The 25,040-nt window shown below is 40.0% G+C and overlaps 1 protein-coding gene across 5 annotated transcripts in view; it reads right to left on the minus strand.

Annotated features, from left to right (window-relative positions):
* Positions 1–23,424, minus strand: part of MGAT5 (alpha-1,6-mannosylglycoprotein 6-beta-N-acetylglucosaminyltransferase) — a 111,719-nt gene extending 88,295 nt beyond the window's left edge. For 2 of the 5 annotated variants that reach the window (XM_064718190.1, XM_064718187.1), the window contains exons 1-2: positions 23,323–23,408; positions 12,226–12,314 (exon numbers count right to left, since the gene is read on the minus strand). The gene's annotated coding sequence lies outside the window, so the exon portion shown is untranslated. Of the gene's footprint in view, positions 1–12,218; positions 12,315–23,322 lie in introns of all 5 variants that reach the window. The other 3 variants (XM_064718189.1, XM_064718186.1, XM_064718191.1) reach the window with 2 other exon arrangements.
* Positions 23,425–25,040: the final 1,616 nt, after the last annotated feature.

The following is a 25,040-nucleotide window of genomic DNA, read 5'->3' on the forward strand; positions in this document are numbered from 1 at the left end:
AGTCAAGGTGAGGAGACAGATGAGAAGACAAACCTTGGAAAGCCTTTTATCCTCTGCAAACTGAAGTAGATTAGTTAACAGCAGAAGCAGGTGAACGGGTGATCACTGACAGGGTTGTCAAGCACTGGCACAGGCTGCCCTGGGAAGTGGGGGAGCCACTGTTCCTCAGGGATGGAAATGTCACATGGATATGGCTCTTAGGGACATGGTTTAGAGGTGAACTTGTCAGTTACAAAAAAAATAAATCATCATGGCTTGCAGCACTTTGAGAGGGCATAATTTCCATCAATCAGAAATGCATCTAAATGATGTTACTCAAACTGAAAGTGCATTCATTTACAGTACAGAGAAAATGAAAACTACTATAAAATCACTTACACTCATGCATTTTTCCTTTTTTTCTTTTTTTTTTTTATTCTTAAGTAGTGAAAGTAGCAGATAGTTTCATTTAGGAAAATAAAACATAAAACACTGAGTGGTTAACCCACCCACTGAATGCACTTACGTCTCTTTTATAAAAAGATCTTTAACAATGTACTCCTCGAAGAAGTAAAAGAAAAAGTTTGACCCCAAGACAGCATTTCTCTCTTTTCATTTCTGTTTTCAGCATTGTGCCTGATCTCTCCATCATCCTTAACCCCTACACCAGTGCCTGGCAATGACCCATTGTTACAGCCTTGCAAAGTGACAGAGCATCTTCTTTCAATTTCTGGTTTTGCAAAAAAAAAAAAAAAAAAAAAAAAGTGTTTGGAAAAAAACCCCCAAAACCTACTTTCAATTCCTTAAAAAACCATTCATTTGGCTGAACATGAACATGGTGTCTCTCAATACAAAAGGTGTCCTTGTTTTCCAACACCTGTTAAGTGGTAGCTTGCATAAAAGCAAGACTTTTTCTGACAGTGTAGGATTTCATATCCAGCTTTTCAAATGGCAGTTGACCTCCCCTTGCCCTTCCTAAGTATTTAATTGCCTTAGTCTACTGACACACTGGGCCACCACCACATAAATCTCACCCAGCACACAGTCAATACTTCTACTTGAAAATTTGCTATTAAAATATAAGAAAGCCTTTTTTCTGCGTTCTGCTTTTAGATTTTAGATTTTTTTTTTTAGATTTTTTTCTCCATTGCTGTAAAATTTTTATTTGGTTTTGTGATTAATTTTTTAATTAAGTCCATCACACAAAGTAGTTCAAATACTACGAGGTTTGTGATAGTACTCACTGACACAGATGTGTATGTGGAATATACAAGAAACAAATAGAGCAAATTTATCTTTAAGTATTATCTTAAAGCAGCTCATCTGTTCAGGGAGCACCATCAGGAGGAGTCTCTCCCTGTTTTCTCTACACCTCCTCAATCTGACATTCATAAAAATTAATAAGATTCCCTCCCAGAGTTTCTCTCTGGGTTGGACAGCCCCAGCTCTCTCAGCCTCTCATCCCATGGCAGATGCTGCAGTCTCTTACAGATACAACTTCTCCAGTCAAAAGTTAAGTAGATAGGGCAACCCATTTTGACAGAGTGGAAAACCACTCAAACCTGAACACTTCAAAACAGACACAGCACCCAAAGTGGTGCACATGAACATGGGAGTTCTAGAAGTATCCATAAACATTGTGGCAGCAATTCAGTTACTATTCCTGTTAGCATGGCATCATCTGTGAAAAACCAAATATTATTCCTCACATAGATATAGTACTTGTAATATAGAATAACATAATAAGCATAAAATGACTCAGAGGTTAAGCACAATTTACAATTTCAACTGTGTTGTTAACTCTGAAAGTGTTTTAAAAAACCAAGGTATTCTGATGCTTCTCACACTTACTTGAATTATACTATTACTACCATAAGCTGACATTTGCCCATCTTGATCTGCTGTAAGTGAAATATTTTCAATACAGTTGTAAATACCAAAGAACAGCGTCAACACAAGTCTGTATGTAACCAAACTCAGAGTCAGCAATAAGAGCAGCAGTAAAAGTCTACCAAATGAGAACATAGACATTGGAGACAGAGTCCAAGGTACCAAGCTGGTACACTGTATAGGTTTTTAAAGGCTTACTAAAACTTCAAAGACTAAATTAATAAGTTTCATGCTTCAAATATCTATTCCAAGCATCTTACTTGATTTATGCACAGTTGGTTTTTAAAAAAACCCATGCAGATAAAGAATTTTGGAGCCAACACTACAACAAATCTTGCAACCATTTACTAGAAAAAGCCATTAACATCTTGCAAAACCTTTTTTTTTTTTCCTCCAAGCAATAAGCATTCCTTCATCAACACAATTTCTAACATGCAAGTAAATGTATTTTGGCCTCAAATCTTGACTGCCTTTATCCGAGGAAATGATATAAGTCTTTTGAAAATGCTTTGAAAGAACTGTATGTCCAGTATGAAAGGAAGGACAGCCATAGACATTCTTCCACTCAACAGCTTTCCATAATTGCAGTATTTTATCAATGAAACTTTATGCAGGTTATTGTCAAACTCATTCTGCTCCCCAGACAGTCCCAGAATACATTGCAAAATATCATTAAGTGTGTGAAAAGGATCTACTTTCATCCCAAGTGGATTAAAGACAAGCTTGGTCAATTCTCATATTTAAGTGAAGGCAAGACCAGAATACAGCACACCTAATTTCAGGTCCCTTTTAAAGATCTTCCCACTGGCTCTTTTCAGCAGTACTTTCCTCCAGGTACTTTCATCTTCAGAACAGGATTCTGGTTTGTCTGAGTTAGTCTTATGAGTAAGACTTCAAAGTTCTGCTTTAAAAAGTCTGTTTACCAAGTATCCATGCATATATGCACTCTTCAAGAATTTACTGAAATTGAATAAAACTTGACCAGCACCTCTTAAATCAAATGTAAATCTCCACTAGTGTAATGAATGTGCTTATCCCACACATACAAATTAAGTCAAAGGCATCCCCACAAACAGTCCCTTTTTGATACCTCAAAATCTGAGTTATTAAAAATAAAGTAAATTAATTACCCAAAGAACTTGAGTATCTTGGCAGTATTGTCTCTTCCATGTGACTGCTGCCAGGTAAGTAAAGAGCAGAAAGCTGAAGCTCTGTGTGATTTATACAGTATTCAAATCATCTTCATAGAAATTATTGAGTAAGTTTACCAAATCTCTACAATTTTAGCTTTTTTAGATTTAAGAAACACAAGTCAATCAAGTAGATATTTGATATTATTTATTTCTATATTGTGGGAGTAAAAGAAAAACAAATCACAAATGACAAACAGGAACTGCAGAGGAAATGGAAGGGAAAAGGAAGAAAAGGAAGCAGAGGTGGACAGTTGTTAAAGCAGTTCTGAAGGGACAAAAGGGGCACGTAAAGCCTCAGTGAGAGGTAATGCTCCCTCTACCCCAACAGCTGTAGAAGAACAGTAGCTGAATTGATTTCTTCCTTAAACACACCCGCAATAACTCTCAAGAGTTGATGTGGAAGGAAGCACGGGGGAAAAAAGCCCTGCAAAGTTCATCTTGATTTGAGTGGGAGAGCTCCTGGGACCTGGCTGCTGCCTTTCACCGCTGACAGTGCCCCCAGAGCTGCACCTTCTGTGCCTGCAGAGGACAGGGGCATGACTGGAACTGGGTTCTAGGATGCAGGGACGTCACTTCAGGCATGACATCTACCACATGAATGTGACATCCTCCTACTCCCCTGCCTTTCACTTCAGCCCCCTTTTCCAGAGAGATGAAGACCTCACCAAGCCATTAAGGGAATTCTCTGTGCCACAGAGTGTGCATTGCAACAGCTCTTTTGAGGCACTAAAACTTGGGGCAGGGGCACCCACAGAAATTTACATCAAGCTCAGTCCAATACATGTCTTTTCACTGAAATGGGCAAAGCCTATCAATATTAGCATGACAAGCCAGCAACAAAACCCACACAGTTTAAACAATATTGTCAATACAGCACGATATTACTCATACGCTTCACACTTATAGTGCAAATTCTCATCTCTCCACCTCAGTTTGGCTTCCTTTCCCATCATAAAGGGCATAGAAAAAGGAAATAACACAGCTACAGCAGCTAAAACTCTCCATATAACATTCAAGCTACAATAGCCTTTATTTTTCTGCTTCCTTACACTTTTCAAAAAGTTGAATAAAAATTCACAGAGGTGACCTCATAAATAAGGCTGGTAAAGCATTATGGTCTCAATCTGTAGGAACAGGTGACAAAATGCTTACCTTCCAAACAGACACACACAGCAGATGGCAACCCCTCACTAAGTGTGGAATTGAAGAACAAGGCTCTCTCTGCAATCCCTCACAAGCACATGAAAGGTACTGCTAACAAGGAGAAAAACATCTGGAGGAGAGTGTTTATATATGGAACACAGTTGTTGAATAAGCAAACGGAAGTGGGAATTTGCATTTGTTAGTGTATCTATGGTCTGGCTGCTTTGCAAACAGCTACAAGGCAATGTAAGGAAAACCCAGACTGAAAGGCTCAGAGCATTTTTGGGGCAATGTGTACACAATGCTTTCCCATACCTCTTTTACAGCACGAGCAAAATTAACAGCTTCAATGGCACATTTGACTTTTATTTAAATATTAAAGAAAAATACTATTTTTTAAAACTTGTGCACACAGAAAATAATCGTGTAGCAGAAAGCCACAGCACAAGACAGTGTGAACTAAGCAAACAATCCATTGCTTTTTCTGTACAATTTCCAGTTGTCATTCTAAATTAAAACAGGAAGAATTTAAGGAGCTGTCTGTTTTCAGATGAAAATCCCATTCCTAAACAGGATTAGCTGGCAACCTAAAAATATCAGTCAGTAATCTCCAAAAGTCATAAGCTCATGCACCCCACAAGTCCAATACCAATCACTAACTAAAAGAAATTAGGTCAGAATCCAAATCAGATCACACTACAGTAGCATCAATCTTCTTATTTCAGAGCTGTCACATTTTAAATCTTTCACACAATTCCTACATAAATTATTAAAAACAGAGGAGATTTGCCTCCAAACAGAGACTAACTAAAAGTGACATTCTAGTTTATTGTGACAGTTTAAAAAATACATATCTTCAGTCACTTAACACATACATCTGCAAATGCACCCCATCAAGCGAACAAACCAAAGTTATCTGACAGGCTGCTTTAGTTTCCTTAAAATTATCTGGGATCAGGTGACAGTTCTTCTGTCACTGTCATGGACTACTTTCCTTGTACATTCCCAAATCTTATTTTCTATATGTAAAAGATAATAAACAGTATAAAACATCTGACAATTTTTGAAATGTACTGGTGAAAGCCACACCTTTTCACAACGACAAGAGCCTTGCAAGATGCAGACTCCAGGACACACATGAAGTATTTGAGCATACTGCAATAACTTCCATCTGCAAGTCATTAGCTGCACTATTAAAGAAGTGGCCGTTTCAGCTCACATTGTTGACTGCCTGCCTTGACTGAGTGCCATTTGGGCAAAACCACAAATATCCAATGAAAGCATCTCACTGGTACTGTGTTCCCAGAAGTGGCATCACTGACTTACTGACAATTATCACAATTTTTAATGGCTTTTAACCTTGGTGCAGTTCACTGACTGCCACTGCTGGCAAGGAGTAGCTATGACCAGAAAATAAGTTTTATCTACAACTTTTAGATAGAGGCTGACTCCAGAATGAGCAACAGTGTGATACTCAAGTCCTATGACATCTTCAACTCTAAAATTCACGCTTTATCTACAAACTTGTCACCAAAGCCAAACCAACTGGGTAGCTAATGGCAGCAGTACACTTCAACACTCTTATTTTGTCTCATTTTATGGTGACATTTATGAGCTGTAATAAGCTATATGAATCAGTGTCATAAACCTTCAAAACACGTAACGAACTAGAGGGCAAAGTAAGTGGTTTGCCTCCTAATTAAACAATAGTTTAAATTCTTGCCATGCAGAATAAACCTCTTATTAAATATCATCATTTTTGACTTCTTATATAACAAGTTTCTGTCTATCCCTGGCTGAGTTACAATGACAATCACAAGTCTACAGACCAGCAATTCCTTTGGGAAGGGACATTTACCGACTGCAGTTTGAGAAAATATAGAAAATGTCATGAGAAAAGCCAAACAGTCTTCACTCCTCACACATAACCACCCCAAAAATGTCCCAAAAACCCCACATCCAAAAAACACCAAACAACCCCAACAACAAAACCCTGCCCAATGATTTAACCAGTTTCTACTGCCTCATCTTTGCTAGTAGACAAAATCTACATTTCCTCATGTGCTCTGAGCCCATCAGAAGGTAAAGTACTGTCAGCATGACCCTGGCACATGAACAATGCTCTGTGGACACAGGGTGCAACCAGCAGACATTTATATCACCATATCAGTGGTGCAAATGGCATTGAACAAGCAGAGGGTTTGTTTGACTTTGTTCTGCTTCTCTCTCTCTTGGATCAGTTTACTTGCAGTGGACCATCTCTGCTAATTTTAGCTGCAGTTCTCAGTCATTTTCAGCCAAATCCAAATAGTTTCTCAGGAACTCATACTCCCAGGCATGTAACATCACACTGCTTAACTCTGACAAACTAAGTTTGCATATTCTTGCTACAGGCAAAGCAGAGAAATTGGAGTTCTCTTCATACCACAATCTAGCAGTGATGCATAAAAAACAATCAAACCCTGCAGTGAAGAAACCTTCACTTCATGCTCTCTTGTGATGGGATATCACAGTTATGAGAGGATAAAGCACAGCCAGCCAACACAAACTCAGTTTGAATGCAAGGCCCAGTGAAGAGCTGTGGGACCCAACTTATACAGCCTGTCATGGAAGACAGGCATAAGAGGCCTTTTTCCTGCCAAAGTGGGCTGACAAAAAGGTTAGCCTGGACAGTTAAATTTTCTTGCTGCCACAGCTGTCAGAGAGCACTCCTGCGTGGCTTGTCACTTGTCACTAGAAGTTTCACAAAAGAAGGTAAATCTATTTCTTTTTCTCTTCTCACCCCATCTCCCCTGGAGCTACAAATTAATTAAAAAAGCTTAAAGAACTATAAAAGCCATCAACAAGAGGCAGGGAGAAGTACAATTAAATAAACCCAGTAATGTAAAACCCAAACTGCAGGCAGACAATTGAACACAGTATCCCTGGGTTGATGTCAATATAAGGAAGGTGGAAGGAGCATTGTGCTACAATCTAAGCTTTAAGAGCAAATTTCTTTACAGTCATATCAACATAATAATTTTCTAATGCAGGAAAGAAAGCAATTCAAAGCCCCAGCTGAAATATAGACTGAATAGTAATCTCATAACCTTTGTTCTCTGTTAAAAGCTTGATGGACTTTGTTAGTGTTTATAATGTCACAAAGCATTAGGCCTCCATGAATTGCTCGCCTCATTTTGAAATGGGCAACAAGGTATTTCTTTTCAAGGAAAGAAGAAACTTCTAAAATATCTTGTCAGCTCTACCCAAAAGCTCTACAGAGCTCTTCAGTGCCAACAGTACTGATCCCATGATTCTAGAGCCATTACTTATGGGTTTGTCCTTGAAGAAAGCCCTGCCAGTGACACAGCACCTGAAGAGGGTTACTCTAGAACAACCCCTACATTTCTCAGTAGTTACACCACATTTGTTATGAACCAAAACCTACTAATGCTAATGTCAGAATTATCTTCACAAAATCCACCAAACTTTGTTAGAACAACCATGGCAAATGAATTGACTTTCACCAACCTAACATCTTTCTTATCAACAATATTTAAACAAAACAGTACTGCTTGTATAAAGTACAGACAGCTTTTAATAAGAGGTCAAATGAATCAACTTATAAAGACCAGTTTATCAAGTGTGTGCCAACATACTGTGGACACCTTATCCTGAAAATATATTAATGGCTGCATGCCAGTTCCTACTTCAAAGAAAGCCACCGTGCAAGTCATAACTAAGCCCTCCTCTAATCACAAATGTGAAAATTCCTTAACTCTTGGAAATGTGTATTCAGAATTTAAGGGGGAGGGCAGGCAGACAAAAAAGAAAAAGAAAAACAAACCAAGAAACCCATACATGACTTGTTGTCTGCCAAGGGCAAAAACACCAGGCATTCTCTAAAGGGCTGAGATGACTCTGAACATTTTAGAGGATGCTGTTCTGGGCATATTCAGCAAAAATGCATTAAGAACTTGGAAGTCAAAGAGAGCTTCCACAACAATGATAATAGGTCATTTGAAAAACAATTATCAGAGCCACTTTGGAGGAAAAAGTGCATGTACATAAGCAAATAGGACTGGACAGAAGAAAATAATTGGCAGAAAAACAAGATCTTTAGATTCAAATAGGGAAATACATTTCCTTCGTTTTCCTCATTTCTCTCAAGTTGTTAGCAACCTCTAATGTATTTTGTAGTACTGCTCTTAACTAAGATTTACCAAATGTTATAAGTACATATTCTAACATTAGATAACTTATAACAAATGTTATAAGTACATATTCTAACATTATATAACTTATTCCAAAACAAAGTTAGTGCATACTTTTGCTATCTCTGTAACTAAGATCTGGGAGAAAGAAAAGCCAAACAAACCCAAGAAGAAAGGTTTTTTGTAACCATAACAAACAATAGTGAGGTTTTATCTACCTACTTCTTTGAAGGTCATCATAATGGGCCATAACAAAGGAATTGTTATCACCTAGGTTAAAATCTGATGAATTGTAAATAAAGATCACAACTGCTTATATTTGAGCTGAAGTACTTATGCTGGAAAAAAGCATACATCCACCATCTGGTGCACAGTAATTACAGAAATTAAAACCACATTTCTGTGGCCTGCCTTTAACAATTTTTACTGATACAGTAATACTTGATCTTCTTAGGGAGCATAATCTAAACTCATGCTGTTAAATGATCACAAGACTATGCAGTGCATGGCATAAGCAGTTCATTAACTGGACTCTTTAAAAACACTTGCTCCCCAGTATTAGTGGAAACAGTTCCTGTAGGTTCACGTCACGCCGTTCAATTTAATCCGCAGGCAAGGCAACTTAATTTCACACCTGCTGAGTGATATCATGATGGATGGCACCACAGCAGGTCATTAATTTTGTTTCCTTTTGATTAATTTCACACCATACACTGGACACAGTCTTTTGAGCTAGGATGTCTAAGAGCAAGGCTTAATGCCTGCAAAGGGCTAAAATCAGGTTTTGACTGCTTGCAAAAGGCAAAGAACCCAGATGTGACACAAGTGAAAGGGAGCTTCACTAGGCTTGGCACTGAACTCTGACATGGTTACAGGTGTGGCAGCATATTTTAAGTGTGTTGTTCTTAAGTATAGCCATAAAACAGAAATTCTGCAATACCTTACTTACAATCAAGAAGACAAAGTTAGTTTTATTTGCCACAGAAACCCTTCTATCATTTACTTACTGATGGTATACCTAACTAGGTAGAAAGATTTGCTAAGGCTACTATACTTCCTGATTTCAAATATAAAAAAAAAGGAAAAAAAAAGGCATGATTACACAGGATGAAAGAAGAGGAAGGAAAAGATAACATCCAAAGATGACAACAGCAGGCAGTGTTGCCACCAGAGCAGAAGGGGAAGCAGTGGGTCATTTTGTCACTCTAGTCAGTGAGGACATCTGGGGTCTTTGGAGGCCTCTGGACCCACAGCAGAGGGTCAGGCACAGCAGAGGGCTGAGCAGAGCCAGGAGCTCACAGCTGAGGAGCAGCCTGATCTCCCTGCACTCATCCTGCTGCTCACACCCCCCTTTGTGCTACATGTGCCAAATCAACAGATCCCTCCATGAGCTGATTCAGCTCATGAAAACAAAAGAAGCCTTTTTCTTACATTAGCTTTCTGCTTGTTTCACAAACCAAGCTGTCTAACAGATGGGTCAGGTGCATATCAGCGCTGGTGAAAATGAAAAAGAGAAATTGTATCTTCTGATAGCAAAGAGATGTTTAGCTTAGACCTTCTCCCCCCCTTTTAGGGGATGATTCAAATCATCAGTCCCAAAAGTCTCATCTTCTCTATTAACTACAAAAGGACCTGAGCTTCCTAAACTCAACTTAGGATGTACTTTCATCCCTTCTTTTCCCTTTCTCTGCGCACCCCAATATTCTACAGCACAACAAATATCAGGGAATCATTATTGCCTGTCACTCATTCAAAGCTTTTGCTCTTTTGTTCTTCAAAACAGTGCTTTACAACATAGCATAAGCAAATTTTTAGTCTCTTTCTGATCATGAAGAATAATTTAGAAAACACAGAAATGTTCATGCTTACCAGCAGCCATTTTTGGTAAGAGAAACTATTGCAGTCAAGTCAAAATAACGGAGACAGTGACAGGGACAATGGTTTTGTGATTTGACAAATGGAAATGACATGGGACACGTGATTCAGTATGCATGGCTTAAATCTCTCAGCGTGACAGGCTTAAGTGAGGAAGACACGAGCTACTCTGACTCCATCTGTGCCAGCAGACTTCTGCTTCTCCAACCAGAACTCACTGCCCCCTCACATCTGCCCACAGAATTAACCTCAGTGTCCCCTAGGCCTTACTGCAAACTAAGTAGGGCAATAATTAATTTGCTATTTCAGCTGCAAATCTGGTTCTGCTAGTTTGATTAGCATAGTTCAGGCTGTGTAGATTGGCCTGTCCATCAAGGTTGCAAGAATCTCTCCTACAATCATCCTGTTGTCCTCTTCTGGTTCAGCACACTGACTGACATCATGACTTATTATCAAGTACTTGATCAAAGGCTCCGCACAAAGCTTGAATAGATGCTGATTTGATGTGTTATAATGGTTACCTGTTTATTTGCCAACATGTAATTTTCAGCATGAACTGAAAAGTTTTACTGTCAGCTCCTATAAAGAATGTAAAATCAGGATGAACAAGAAGCTGGATTAATAGGACATATTCACTGAATGGAAATTCAAAGTAAATTATCTCAATCATCAGAAGCTGTGAGCTGGATTTTGTGGACGCAGCTCCCATTGCTGGCAACCAATTGTGACAATTTTGACAGTCAGGAGTACCAAAGAAGAGCTACAGCTTCAACAAGATTTGCAGCAGTTGAGTTCTTGCTCATCATCAGTATCACATGGTTCACATTACCAATGGGAAAGTGAACATTTCAGTCCTTTCCCCAGTTACCCACAACACAGTATCAAGAGTTTGTGAGAGAACTGGATTTTAGTTTTTGAGGTTTACATTCTTGTATGTCTAGAGAACACCTGGGCACACCTCCCTTTGTACGTCTCAGTTCTAAGGGGCTGCTGAAGAAGCCACTCACTTTCTATTCAAGATCTCTTTGTAGCTGAAAAAAACCCAAACAATAAAATGTTCCCTACCCCATTCTAAAAAACCCCCACAACCTAAAACAAAACAATGTCCCAAAACCCCCAAACTGAACACCAACCAAAACCCTAACTAAGCCACCCAGGTCACATTTCTCAAACAACCAAATTCTTATCCTCCCCTGAAAGTGGTGGTACTTTCAAAATATAGAAACCTAATCTGCCCGTACATAATTTGAAATTAGGAAAAAAAAGAAGCCAAACTCTCAAGGCAGGTCTTAAATTGTTTTTTTTTCATCTCACACAAATAATGAATAATTAAGGTGAAATTTCCCATAAGTGCATAGATTAATGCTTACCAAATCTCTTTAATTATTACAGCAATTTGTGAACTAAAACCTAAGTGCAATAAAGAATGAATTTCAAACTGCTATATGTTTGCATATATTCATTATGCACATCGCCATATGTCAGGCAGAATCTCTGAAGGTGAATCTCAAACAAATGATTACCACTGAAGCAATATGATGGAGAATAAAGTAGACAAGTGATATATTTAGCTTCATCCTATCTTTGTCCCTAGAGGAAAGCATTCCCTCTCTCTAGTGTGGGAAGGGAAGGAGGGGAAAAAAGCCTAGAAAATTAAAACATGTTTTTCCCCAACACTAATGACCCATTTGAAACTGTCTTATGTAACTCAAAAATGAGATTATATTTGCGTTGTCATGGATTTAATTTCATATTTTCCAGTCTGAATCATATCAGAAGGTTATTTACCTCTCTTGTCTACCTTCTGAACTTTCTCAGTTAAAAAAAATTCAGTCCTCTGCAGCTTTTCAAATAGATTAAATAAAAAAAGGGGGAAGTTTTGGTGAGGTAATTTTGCATTGTACAAGGTTTATACAATCTGAAGCTATGTAATTATGTTAAATACCTTCTACCTTCTGAAACTTTCACCAGTCCTGGAATTCCCCCACGTGTGCTCTTCAGTGTTCTCAAACATCCACGTTGAGCTTTTCCCCCTGCAGTGCTGGGAACACAAGCCAGTTCTTAGAACACGTGGTTTAAACTGAAGCACTGTCATTAAATGAAAAGCTTTTCTAAAAACAAGGATAAATGTGTCCACTTGGGTAGCTGTTCTCTAAAACGGTCACATAAAACTTAGCGTTCACGAATCTCTTTGCCACTCATAATTGTATGGATGGAAGAGACAAAAAAATGTTCCTTCTAGCAGAAAATCTTGCTGTGTATCAACTAAAAGCTCCTCCAAACATCAGATGAACATTAATATAAATTGAAAACATCACCTATGTACAACAAAATATCCACATATTTGTCAAACATTATCTGAATAACAGGGATAAGATCTACAAGGCAGTTAAGTCAGACTTCCAAGGTCCACTCAAAAACATTAAGGTATTATTTAGGTTAGTTCTCCTGAGTTTCAACAATATAAACACATGATAAACAATATAATGTAAACACCAAGGCTTCCTTTCTTCTCCCACAAGCATTAAAAAAAAATATCTCTAGAAAATACCTTCAAAATAGCCTCCAAAATCCAAATGGTTTCCAGAATGAGAAAGGAAATTCAATAGGCAATATTGTCCATCTCCAGAATGGTGACAGTGAAAAGCGCTGCATTTTGATCTAACAAGGTTCTTCCTAGAGCCACGTTTATATTAGTTAGGTAAATGTACAAGACATAAAAAAAACCCACAGACAGGAATACTCATCTATAAATATGTACCCAAAACCATCTATTTTCAGACAATCCATTTGAAAATTATTACAATCCAGCAGTTAATGTAAATGCACAAAGCTGCCAAAAAGATCACTTACAGCTCTGAGCAGAATGTAAATGATCTTGAAACAGTACTGTAGTACCAGCAGAGAGGAAAACAGAGAACACTTTACTGATACTACCACAGATGAATGGATTTCTTTACTGTTTAGTCAAACCTAATGAAGAGAAAAAGATAGGCAGAGACAGAGGAATAGATTTTCTAATAATATGAAAATACTCATTCCTTTCAACTCACAGGGGAAATGTGCTGGCAAACACATCTTAAAAGTTGATACAAAAAAGCCTTTCTCTTTTAAACTGTGTATCACCGGGCTACATTGATTTATCTTTGTAGCAGCCAGGATTTGACAGATAACCTGCAAATAACTATTTCAGGCATTATTTTAGCACATTTCAACATCCTGAGCAGTCCATTTGCTGTATAAGCTACAAATACAAGGGTCCAAGACAGACCATGGTATCCTGTCAGTCTTACACCCAAATTCCTCTGGCTGAAGTGGGTAAATGTGCATTTTCTGAGCCATCAGAGGGGGCTGTGACTGCAGGGGGACACCAGAACGCCTCAGCCCTCACTGCAGGAGTGGCTGGAATGGCTCAAGGCCCTTATTTATTATTATTATTATTTTATGATACCTATTATTAGGTGTGGTCTTAAAGAGAAGAGCAGTTCAAGCTACTAGCCTCACAAAAAAAAAGAATAATTTTTTTTCAATAACATTTTCCTCTGTATTTCAGAGGAATATGATATTTCTTTTATCACTTAACAGTTTCCAACTTAGACTGTTATTTTAACAATGGGAAAACTCATATCTTACAGTTTGGACTCAACATATGACTTGAGGTTCAGGACTGAAAGAAGCAGCTTAATTATGACATGACAGCAGTTAGCATGGATTTACTGGACATTTCAGAAGATAGAATTTTAAAAGCTGTTTAAATTAAGATTTCTTTGCTGCCTTGCTCTGCTCAGCTTTCCTACATTCTAACAGACCACTGAGACAATGTAAAGTTTCAAACTTACATTTTCTCCATAATATTTTCATTTGTTTATCCTGACTAGCTTTTTTTGGGAGGTATAATGATAGCCTTAGATTAGATTCTTACACAAATATTTATAAGAACCAAGCCAAATATGTTATTCCAATAATATATTGACTATATTAGCAAAAACATGGAAGACAACTCTAATGTAAATAATCCCAAGGGAAAAAAATTCTGTAGCTTAGGACAAATTACTGGACATTCATGGGTTACCCAGTTTCAATGTGCTACTTCCATTTTCTGTGAATTCAAAACTTGTGCAACATGAGCAGTGAGTCAGACCTTCAGTAAAAACACCCTCAATCATTATGGACATCCTGAGGTCACTTGAAAAAGCCTCATCAGAAAACAAAAAAAAAGCAAACCAGGAAAGAGGAACTGTGAGGAAACTTTGTTGTCACAAAGAAAAAGATGAAGACCAACTGGCCTTGTGAAGGCTTGAAATCAATGCTTCAAATTATCTGTTTTCATAAATAGGTAATGAGCAACCCAACAGAAAGGTACAAGGTAAGCTAGAACCTATTATTAGATGATTATAACAAAGATTCAGCACAACTGCACATACAGCACTCAGAGACTTCATCAACTTTGACTTGTACAGAAAAAAAATCCATTTAGGTGTGTCCAGTGGGTGGAGCAGGATGAGTGGGTTCTCTTTTAATCAATTCAAGAAGGCAAGGAGTTTAGCAATAAGGACATTTCCTAACTTTTTAAATAAAAAATATTAGGTTTTAGAAACTGAAGACAAAATGCTTGGAGTGAAATAGCAAAAGCCATTCAGAAGTCTGGATTAAGAAAGAAATCATGCTGTTTTTACAAGCAGAACAGGGGATACAGAAAGCCCTCCTCACACATAACAAAACCCACAACACCAAACCCAAATTATGCATTAGATTGAGAGATTCCCATGACATCCTAAATAAATTTTAATAAAAGAAATAAAGACCTGAACACCATAGTAATCTGGACAATGGTTAGCACTGCTCTGAGGCACACACACAACACAAGTGAGAATATATTAGCAAAAGAAAAAGAGGTATGAAAATAACATTTGATAGATTTCTTTCTCTGTTTGTCAAATGCAAGGATGACAGAGCTGGTCAGTACAAATAACAAATGAGAAGGTTTTAATTCTGCATTTTTTTGCCCTGGACAAACATCTTTATCCTGAGCAAAGCACTTGATCCCATAGTACAGGCAAGGTAGAGACTGTAAAGTTCCTGCAGTTATTTCTGCCAAACTACAATGCTGCATCAGCAGTCTTTTTAATTAAATGTCAAATTTTAGTTAAAGAATAAGGTGGGCGGCATACTTAAAAATATTCTGTAGCTTGTCAAAGGGCAAGAGTACACCTTCATTAAAAAACCCTTTTCATAATGCACACCCAAAATCAATACTGTGAAATCTGAGTTGTACATCAGGAATTTATACAGTGAGGAGGCTTTTTTGTTTTTAAATTTGGATAAACAAACACAAAAATGTATATTGAGAGTGGGCAATGGAGCTCAAGTTTTCCATGTCCACCATGGAAACAATATTCAAAGGTAGAACAGACTTGAGGTACAAACAAGAGTCTGAATAGAGCCCAAGACAATTCCAACAAACCAGAGTACTAATGGGGGATGGGGAAGAAATCTATTCTTTAAAGAAAAAGGATGAAGAAAAATTGCACTTCAAATGTAGGAGAAAAAAGAAACCCTGCTTCTTAAAATTTTTTTAAACCCCAAATAATGAGAAAACAGATTCTTCAGATCTCCATCTAAACCCCTTCTTAAGTCAAAAAAATGTAAAATTGATTTAGACCAGTTTTCCACGGGTAGTTAAACTACAATACTATTTTTCAAGTACAGCTTTTTAAATTTTTTTTTTCCTTTTATAAGGCTCACAGTTTCCTTTGCTCTAGAAGTGGCCACATCCATGCCAATATCTCAGTGTGTAAGAAAGTGTTCCCAGCCATGTTTTAAGTGACTCAGAAGTGGCATTCTGTGACATTACACAGTGCAAAAGCTATGCATCCAGTACATATGGAAACTACGATGCCAGGAAATGAATCAAGGTACAAGGTCTTTAATGGAAACCGAACAGAAGCTAAACCTGGTACAAGTTTTTGCTCTGCATCAGCCAGTACAGCCCTCAAAGGAAAGTTTAAGTGTACACTTGGGCCTCATTGCGCTGGTTTTAGTATACAGAGCCAGAGGTTTAAGCAGCATCAAGTCAAAAAGAGCTTAAGTAAACTGCAGTGTGCCTTTTACAGAATTCACCCACTGTGGCTAAACTCCTCTTACATCACTGGAAAGCTCCAGTCCTCTCACCACAGACCTGTGGCAACACTGAATCCCTGCTGGTAACAAATCCGCAGTGCTGCAAGAACTGCTCCTTTACTGCAGGCTCAGGAGCCAGACTGGATCAACCACCCAAGGGGAATTCCAAACTTACACTGGAAAAGTCCTGTTTCCACAGAACTTCATCACAGACACAAGTATGCAGAAATCTGTGGTGGAAACCAAGCCCTTGAGCACCTTCCAGCCTGAAGCTCCTCCTTGCTCCCTCAAATATTCTCTAATTTACCTTGGGGAGAATTTTACTATGATAGGTCAGGTGAAAGTTACTGTAACCTTTTCCTCAAATGAATCATAATAATCCCTTTAAGTTATCAATCCAGAGTCCAAGGGGAGTCACTTCAGATGCTCAAAGACTTCACAAAGATTCACCACTGGGGCCAAAACCTGATTCAATAAGCTGTCAGAGGCTTCAAACCACCAAGATGTAGATCCAGTAACAGGTCAAATCACTTTGTGAAACCAAACACTGCTTCAACTTGGTTTCATTTCTCACATCATTAATACAGACAGAAGTTTTTATTTTACTGATTATCAAATTTCGTGAACTTAGGAATGCTGAGCTGCTGAAAACATTCAGGGAAAGTACTCCAACAAGACCCACAGCTTATCTATAAGGAGCACAGTTTGTCTTTCAAGAGAAGTTAAGTTATCAAAAGAAAGAATTTTTTTTTTTTTACTATTCCTGTTGATTTATAAAAAACCTCTACTGGTATTTAAGAAAATTTCTATTAAAAATAACAAGTTAATGTTTTATTTTAAGCTATAACCCTAAACATATTTAAAGTATAACCATAAAATATGGCAACCTGATTACAAGCTCTTAAAATTAGATTAAGTATTCAAAACTGGTTAATTTAATGGGTAGTAAAATAGCTGTTAGCTTTAGCAGAAAAGCCACTGGAAGCATTCTGCTCCTGCATGATTTTTTGCAGTCTAGTAAAACAAAAGCAGCTGCATAACTGCAGAAAGAAAGAGATGTGAAGTGTAAACACAATGATACTGCATTTCACCATGCTCTTGGAGGATCAATAATCCTGAGAGAGAAACTGCATTTCACGAAAAGAAATACAGGGAAGCAAACTGCTCATTTTTACAAGAACTTAGAAACCCAAAACAATGTGCTAAGGGACTGATTGGAACAAGGTAGCTTTAATAATGTGGTCAAATATCCTGAGACACCTAGGCTGAAGTCTGAGTGGTAAAGACTGAGAAATCTTTTTTTACTACTCTACATCATGTTCCACACCTTTTTCCTATACTGTCAAACCTGTACAGGGAGAAGCAGAGTCTAAGGAGAAGGAAATGAATTGGAATGCCTGATACAGAAATGTAGCAGTGCAGCATGAAACTTTCTTGTGTAACTTAGAGCTGGTGTTTTCACTCTTCTAAATCTAGAATATACAGAATTAAGTAATTGCACAAACTGTACTTGAACAGGGCCTATCAAGAGAGACTCAGAAATTACTTAACAAGCAATTACATAAGCTTGTTAGGAGGTAGATTATCTCTTCAAGGATGTTTATTATGAATACTATACCAATTTTCAAATTCACTGAATGAAGAAGTTATGTATATTATGCAGAAAAGGTTTATGTGTCTAATGAAATGTTTCAGACAGTGCATCTTCAATCAAAATATATTTTATGCTTCGTTTTATAAAAAAGAAGGTCAAAATAGAAGAGAAAATAAAAGTTTAGTTATGTGGGTCCTTAAATACTTGAAATTGTCTTCCAGGCATATCACATGCATTCTGCAGAGTTCAAAAACTGCATTGAAGCTGCATTGAGCAGTAATAGTTCTCTGCAGAAAAGGATCAGAGAGAAAGGGTGAGGACAGAAAAAAAAGAGAGGTGAGGGATAAGACAGCATTTCAAACTCAAGAGAACTACTGCCCAAGGGAATATATGCTCATACAGAAGATTGTTATTAGTAAAACAGCAAAAATGTGTTAATCCTCTCTGGTCACACATATTGCAGAGAAGAGGACTATGACAGAATGTGGCAGAATCCAAGTGTTCAGCATCTTCCAAAGATCAAAAACCATCCAGTTCTCACAACATAATCTTGGGCAGGAATGGTAATTCACTGCAATTTGTACCTTTTACAGCAATGTAGAATCACAAAATCTCTTTGGTTGGAAAAGGTACTTGAGAACATCGAGTCCAAGGGTCTGCACGTCTTTTAAACACCTCCAGGGATGCTGACTCAGCCCTGGGCATTCTGAAAACCCTTTTGGTGAAGGAGTTTTACCTGCATGCAATCTACTGCTCCATTAGCAGCTGTCTGAGAATGCCTTGTTAGCAGCTCAACACAGGTTAAATAAAACCCTGAACCAGTCACGGTGCACGCAGGAAAGGAGGAACACAACCTCAACAGGCAATGGGAACAAGCAGCAATAACCTCATTACCTAACTCCAACAAGAGTGAAAAAAAGCTTTTAGCTTTAAAACTATTCTAGGGAAACATAACCACAAGGAATACATTTCATGTCAAAGATTATATATAAAGAGATGTAACAAACTACATGACCCATAAGCAACAACCAATTAAAGTAAAATCAAGTTCAGCCTGCTACTTGTAATCTAGGGAAATCCTTTTATCTAAAGGACAAGGTCAAAAGAGGTGGTTGATCACTTTCAAAGATTACAGGATTTTATCAGGATATAAAAATCAGTAGGACAAATATCAGCAGGTTAGACAAATAATCAAGGTTAAACAGTTTGGAATGCCTGTGGGATATATGAAAAAATACAGCTGGCTAAGAGGAATAAGAGGTCCTTGTGAGACTCAAAGGGCCAGGATCACAGGATTCTTAACTCATACAAACCATAAATAATAAATCAAATGAATCACAGCATTGACTTAAGCTTTCCTCGAGAAAAGGACTTTGCTGTTTAGAGTAGTGTAAGAGGGAATCCCTGTCCCCCAAAGCACTTCCTCTTGTACTTTCACTGCAGTGTCTCCCTAGTACCCAAGCTGTCACACAGGTATGAAAACTCTCCAGCAGAGGTTTCTAAAAGAAAGAGCTGCATCATGGCCTGACTGCATGCACAGACCTTGGGCTTGAAGGATTGACCTGATTAGAGCAGCAAGACTTCTCCTCGTGGAAAGGCAAGAACAAAACCCACAATTCACCTCAAGACAGCTGAACTATTCCAGCCTGAGTAAAAGAAGAAGGCTATCCACTCTGACAAAATCTGCACTGCCACAGAAAGGCACTGCCTCACACCTGGAGCCTGTGTCAGCGCTTGTGTTGCCAGTGCTTCGTCATTATGGTGGCTCCTCCTCAAACCACATCCACTTTAGAGAGCCTATCTCATTATCCAAAACCCTCCACTGAACTAGTCTAAGTTTGTACAAAACTCTACTCACCCTCTCTTTGTAGACATAATTTACAGTAAATTATCAACTCACAGGAATGAGGAAGAAATAGTAAAAAACAAAACAGGGTCAAAAGCAATAGAAATCTACCAAAAGATGATCTGAGTGAGATTTATACCTCAGAGAAATTATACTTCATTACATTATAGGTCTGAGCTCTTCAAGAAATTAAAGTTAAATAGATAAGGAAACCTTCAAAATTTCAATATTCTATGCTAATAACAGAAGGTGTACAGATGAAAGAAAACTAGAGGATTTTGAGTGTGCAGGCATACAGAGGGTAGCAAATGCAAAATTCCACTCTTTCTTCTGAAGTATGGAAGGACAAGAGATTTGTTAGATTTTTGTATTCTGGGTTTGTGGTTTTTTTTTTTTTTTTGTTTTTGTTTTATTTATGTGGCATATGAAATACAGAGATGCACAAATATTAACTTTGCAAAAGTAGAGAGAGGAATAAAGAATGACCTTATTCCACTCCAAGCAGTTAAATTTTTTTGAAATTGAAGATGCAGTAATAGCAAAACTGCTTGATTCCTGAAAGAGTTTCCACTCATCAGATTCCCAGCTGATTAGCACTGTGTAGCATATTCATTTCCTCAGCAGATGCTTCCAATATTTTTCACCAAGAATTGCTGCTGGAGTACTCTGGTTCCAAAACAAGCTAAGCAGAAGAGTTCTGCAGATACTTTGGGAACAATGTGATAGAAGTGAAAATGCAATCAGAACCTGGCACTTTGATATTCATCAGTGTATTTGTTTCCACATCTACTTAAGAGACTAAGCAAACACTAAGTCAAAAAATCTGTTGGCAAATAACCATGATGTTTGCCACTGGATCTCCCTTGGGACTGCTCTTCTTCAGAAAAAAAAACTCAACTAATTCTCCCATTCTCTCATAAAACACCAAGTTTTCTCAATCTTCTCACATGAACACTGCATTCACATAAGCCTTTAAAACCCCTACCACATAACTAATAAATTTAAATAAATCTATTAAAATTTTGGAGCCAAGATGAGGAATGAAACTGCACACTAAGCTATTTTACTCGACAGAAGCAAAAGCAGAGTGAACTTGTTAGATGACGGGAGCATACAATGCCAAAAAACATAACCCAGCATATGAAATTAAAAATGGAATAATTTCAGACTTGAAGGAAAAGGAGTGGTGCTAATAAAATTCCACATACTATCTGAAGCATAGAAATTAACAATACAAAGCTTACTTTTTTAAACAAGGGAACAGAAGGGAATCTGTTTGGAGGGAGAAGACTTAAAACTGGTGAGCAATTGTCTTTATTCTAAGTCATTTTAAGAATTCAGAATGCTTCACTATTTTGCCAGGTTCTATTTCATGAAGCAGATTAAGGATTTTACATTATTTGCACCCAGTGTTGCTGGCTGCTTCCCAAGTTTTAGGCAGTCTAGTTTGGGGAGCTTATACAACCTGATCTTCTTATATTCAGCATTCAGTCACTTTGTCTTTCAGCATCTTTTCAGTCCAGGCTGTATAAGCTGCCTTCCTCCGGGACAGCAAGATGGATTTATCACCCAGAAAAGAGGAAGCATATGTTCTTATTTAATCCTTATTCTGTTCGTACAAAATAAATCCATATTCTACATAAGAGCAACAGAAAACAGCCTGCATATGTTAAATCAGGAAGAATAGACATTTCTTTTAGTAAACATACTGCTCCACGGGCCATTTAAAGAGTAAACTACTCCCTACACCTCAGATAGGCAAAGAAGGGAAAGCTGAAGTGAAAGTACCTTGAATGCAATAAAACCACCAGAAAGAAAGGTGGAAGGCTTTTCCCCTATTGCTAGGCTTGGTACAAGCAGCAGTAATTATGTGAACCGTGGGTGCTGCAGTAAGCAGGGTTTCTCATGAACTACAGTCAGAGTCATTACACAGAGATCAAGAAGGGAAAAGGTAAATCATCCATTCAGAGTAAATTGAACTTTGCATCCCCAGGCAAAATGGTTTCAATAATATAGAAACCAAGAACTAACCGGTTTTTTGAAAGCTTTTTATGAAATGGCAAAATTATGCTGGAAGAACTGAGATCACCCCATTGATTTGGGAGCCAAGACATAGCCCCAATCTGAAAGCAACTTTAAACGCTGTCCTCCCGAGGACAGAGATTAGCAGATGAGTGCCAGCGACTCCCTCCACCCTACTGGCATTTTACACACAAAGCTGTTTGCTGAGATAAAGCACTCGCACAGCACTAAGTCAAAATTCATTCCTGTATTTAGGATTATGAGTCATGCTGTTGAAAAAGCCATCATACTATTTCATGGGGACAAGGCGACAGAGCTTTTTAGGCAAATAAGTCTGAATAATAACACGAATCTCAAGAGTGAGCCTTCATTTAAAGTGTTCTATTCTTGCTGCAGTTATCAGGAGAGATTGATGTAACAAGACCCAGAGCACGAATCGAGAATTCATTTTCTCAGGTTTGCTGACCCCAATGCCGGCAGGAAAAATATGCTCTTAAAAGATGAGACTGATACTGTAGCACAGCTGGGAAAGATGGAACCTACAGACTCTTGACAGTGGGGAAAGCCTCGACCAAGATTTACTTCCTCAAAACCGAGTGACACTTATTTTCCCCGTAAATGTGCTACAAAGTAACTTTGCATGAAACAGTTGCTGAAACTCAAGAAAAAACAATACAATACTTGTTCAATGTAGGTCCGCACACCTATGCAATCACATCAGGTCAGCCTGATGCGATTTTGACACAGAAATCCCTGCGACCAAACCACAAGGTGATGTTGATGTGTCAGAAACACTGAAGCTGGCAAATAAAAAGCACTGTTTTTTCCAATCCAAACCTCTGGCAAATTACAAAAAAAAAAAAAAAGAAAAAGTAGTAGCTATGGCAGCCCAGGGCACGTTTGGCACTGAGATGACAGCTTTCAGGAAAATCTCTATCTCAAATTCACTTCCTAGAGGTTTACAAAGCATTGGAGAGCGAACAAAACCACCAAAGCGGGTGGAACCGAGAGCTTGTAAATGGCATCACAAGGGGGAGATTTCAACAGACTCTCGCCCAACATCCATCCTCCCACCCGCGGCACCGCCGCCGCGCTCGGCGAACCCTCTCGGTGCGCCCGGGGCCGCCCCCCGCCCGCAGCCGCCGCCCGGCGCGCCCGGCCCGGGCCCCGCGGCTCCCCCCGCCGCGGAAGGTCGTTCTGCAAGGTGACGGGGGCGGCCGGGCCGCGGCCAGCCCGGGCCCCGCCGCTCCGGGGCGGCCGCCGGGCGCTGCCCCCATGCCCGCATCCCTCCCGCTCCGCGCCCGCCGCCGCGCCCGGGCAGGCGGGGGCGATGCCGCCGGGCGGGGGGGGGGGGGGGGGGTGTTGGTGTTGTCGTGCGGCCCCCCCCGCTCGGCTGCAGCGACCCCCGCAGCGGGGCTGGGCGCGGCGGCGGAGCCCCGATGGTCCCGCAGCGCGGTGCCGCCTCACCTGTCCGGGCGGCGCGCAGGTCCCCGCGCCGGGCGGAGCGCGGCGCAGCGCCCATGGCCGAGCGCGGGCGGAGGCGCGGCCGCGCCGCCGGGGGACGGGCCAGGCGGGGGCGGGCGGCGCCGGGGAGCGTCTGCAAAGTGCCGGCCGCGCACGGGGGCGCAGCGCAGCGCGGCGGGGCGGGGCGGGGCGGGCGGAGGGCGGGGTGGGGCAGCGCGCGCGGCCGGAAGCTCCTGTGACTGGGCGAGGCGCAGCCAGGGAGCGTCTGCAAAGTGCGTGCCCGGGCGCCGAGCGCGCAGGGCGGCCCTGAGGGGAACCGCCCGGGCACGGCCCTGGCCGCGGCTGTGGGTACGGGCATGGGTGTTTTGGCACGGCCACGATCACCGGGCACGGTGACAGCCGCCGCCCGCCGTGGTGAGGGTGCGGAGGCGGCTCCCGGCCTCTGCCGCCCCGGGCTCGTCCCCCTTCTGCGAGGGTTTCTCTCAGCAAAGCCGCCGGCAGTAGCGCGGCTTTGCCCGCGCTGAGCGGGCGCGTTCCACCGGCCCACACGTTTCCTAAGCATTAGAATCAAGTATTTGTGTCTGTTCAGCCGCTTAGGCTGTCTGTAAAACACGCTCTGCACGGCACCAGAAGTTGGTCTGTGAGAGCCATTAGCGCAGAGGAAGCGGTGTGTTGTTGCAGGGAGGAGATGACTGCTTTGGACACAGTCTCTCGTTCAGCTCAGCTTCAGAGCGGTCTCTGTTCCCTCCAGCCTGCCTCAGAGCTCATAGAGGCTGGGTGACATCTCGTGGCCAATCCTGCTCTACTGTATGGATGCAGCCTTCTTTCATAAGGACAAACATCAAAGTAAAAAACTGTTTCTGGTCACCTCCACAACCTCATGTAAATTAAATAAACATGCCTGTAGGTTATAATGAGATGCAGAACTCTGGTCTATTTCTGTCGCAATATTCATCACATGCCTTGAATCTTCAGGAAATGGTCACAAAATTTTTTTTTTTTAAGTAAGAAAATGGGTATGGTTTGGTGGCAGTGGACAAAAATCCCTGCTGTTGTTTGGTGCCGTTCCTCTGGGATTTCTCCACACAGGACAGAAAATGATGATTCACTTTCTCGAGGTTTACAAATGCATGCTGAAAGACACTTATCTGCACCCACAAGCATCTGCAACAATGCTGAGTACTTTGGAGTTTTACTTTTCACCCAGCATTGTGCTGTGTTCCTGCTTAGAAAAACTCACTGGCATTTAATGACAGGTTAGGGATTTGGAAACTTTATGAGGCACTGAATGATCAAAGCCTTGGACATCCTTGTGTGTAAGATGGGGAACTTCTTATATGATCTGCTCAGGTTTGTGTAATGGGCTTGCATCACAGGGAAACAAAGCAGGTGAAATAACAGCAACTACAGCACTTTCATTCTTTCCCATTTATTATGGTTTTAATTTGTATAGCTCATATACAGGAGCTGACCTAACACTGCAGTCACCTTTGAGCTTGGTAAGTTCTTATACAGAAGTATTATACAACAGTGGTTTCCTAGCAGAGCTCTTCCCAAAGGGAGCAGTAGCCTTTATTGGCTCACAGTTCTCAAGCTGGATCGTGTCAACCAGGTCTCCCATTCAGGGACAGGATGGCACACTACACAGTCCACAGTATTTATATCTGACATAGCTGCATGATAAAATTGGCAGCTATGAGCAAATTACCTGCCTTGATTAG

The sequence above is a fragment of the Zonotrichia leucophrys genome, chromosome 7, assembly GCF_028769735.1.
Source record: "Zonotrichia leucophrys gambelii isolate GWCS_2022_RI chromosome 7, RI_Zleu_2.0, whole genome shotgun sequence".
NCBI lineage: Eukaryota > Metazoa > Chordata > Aves > Passeriformes > Passerellidae > Zonotrichia > Zonotrichia leucophrys.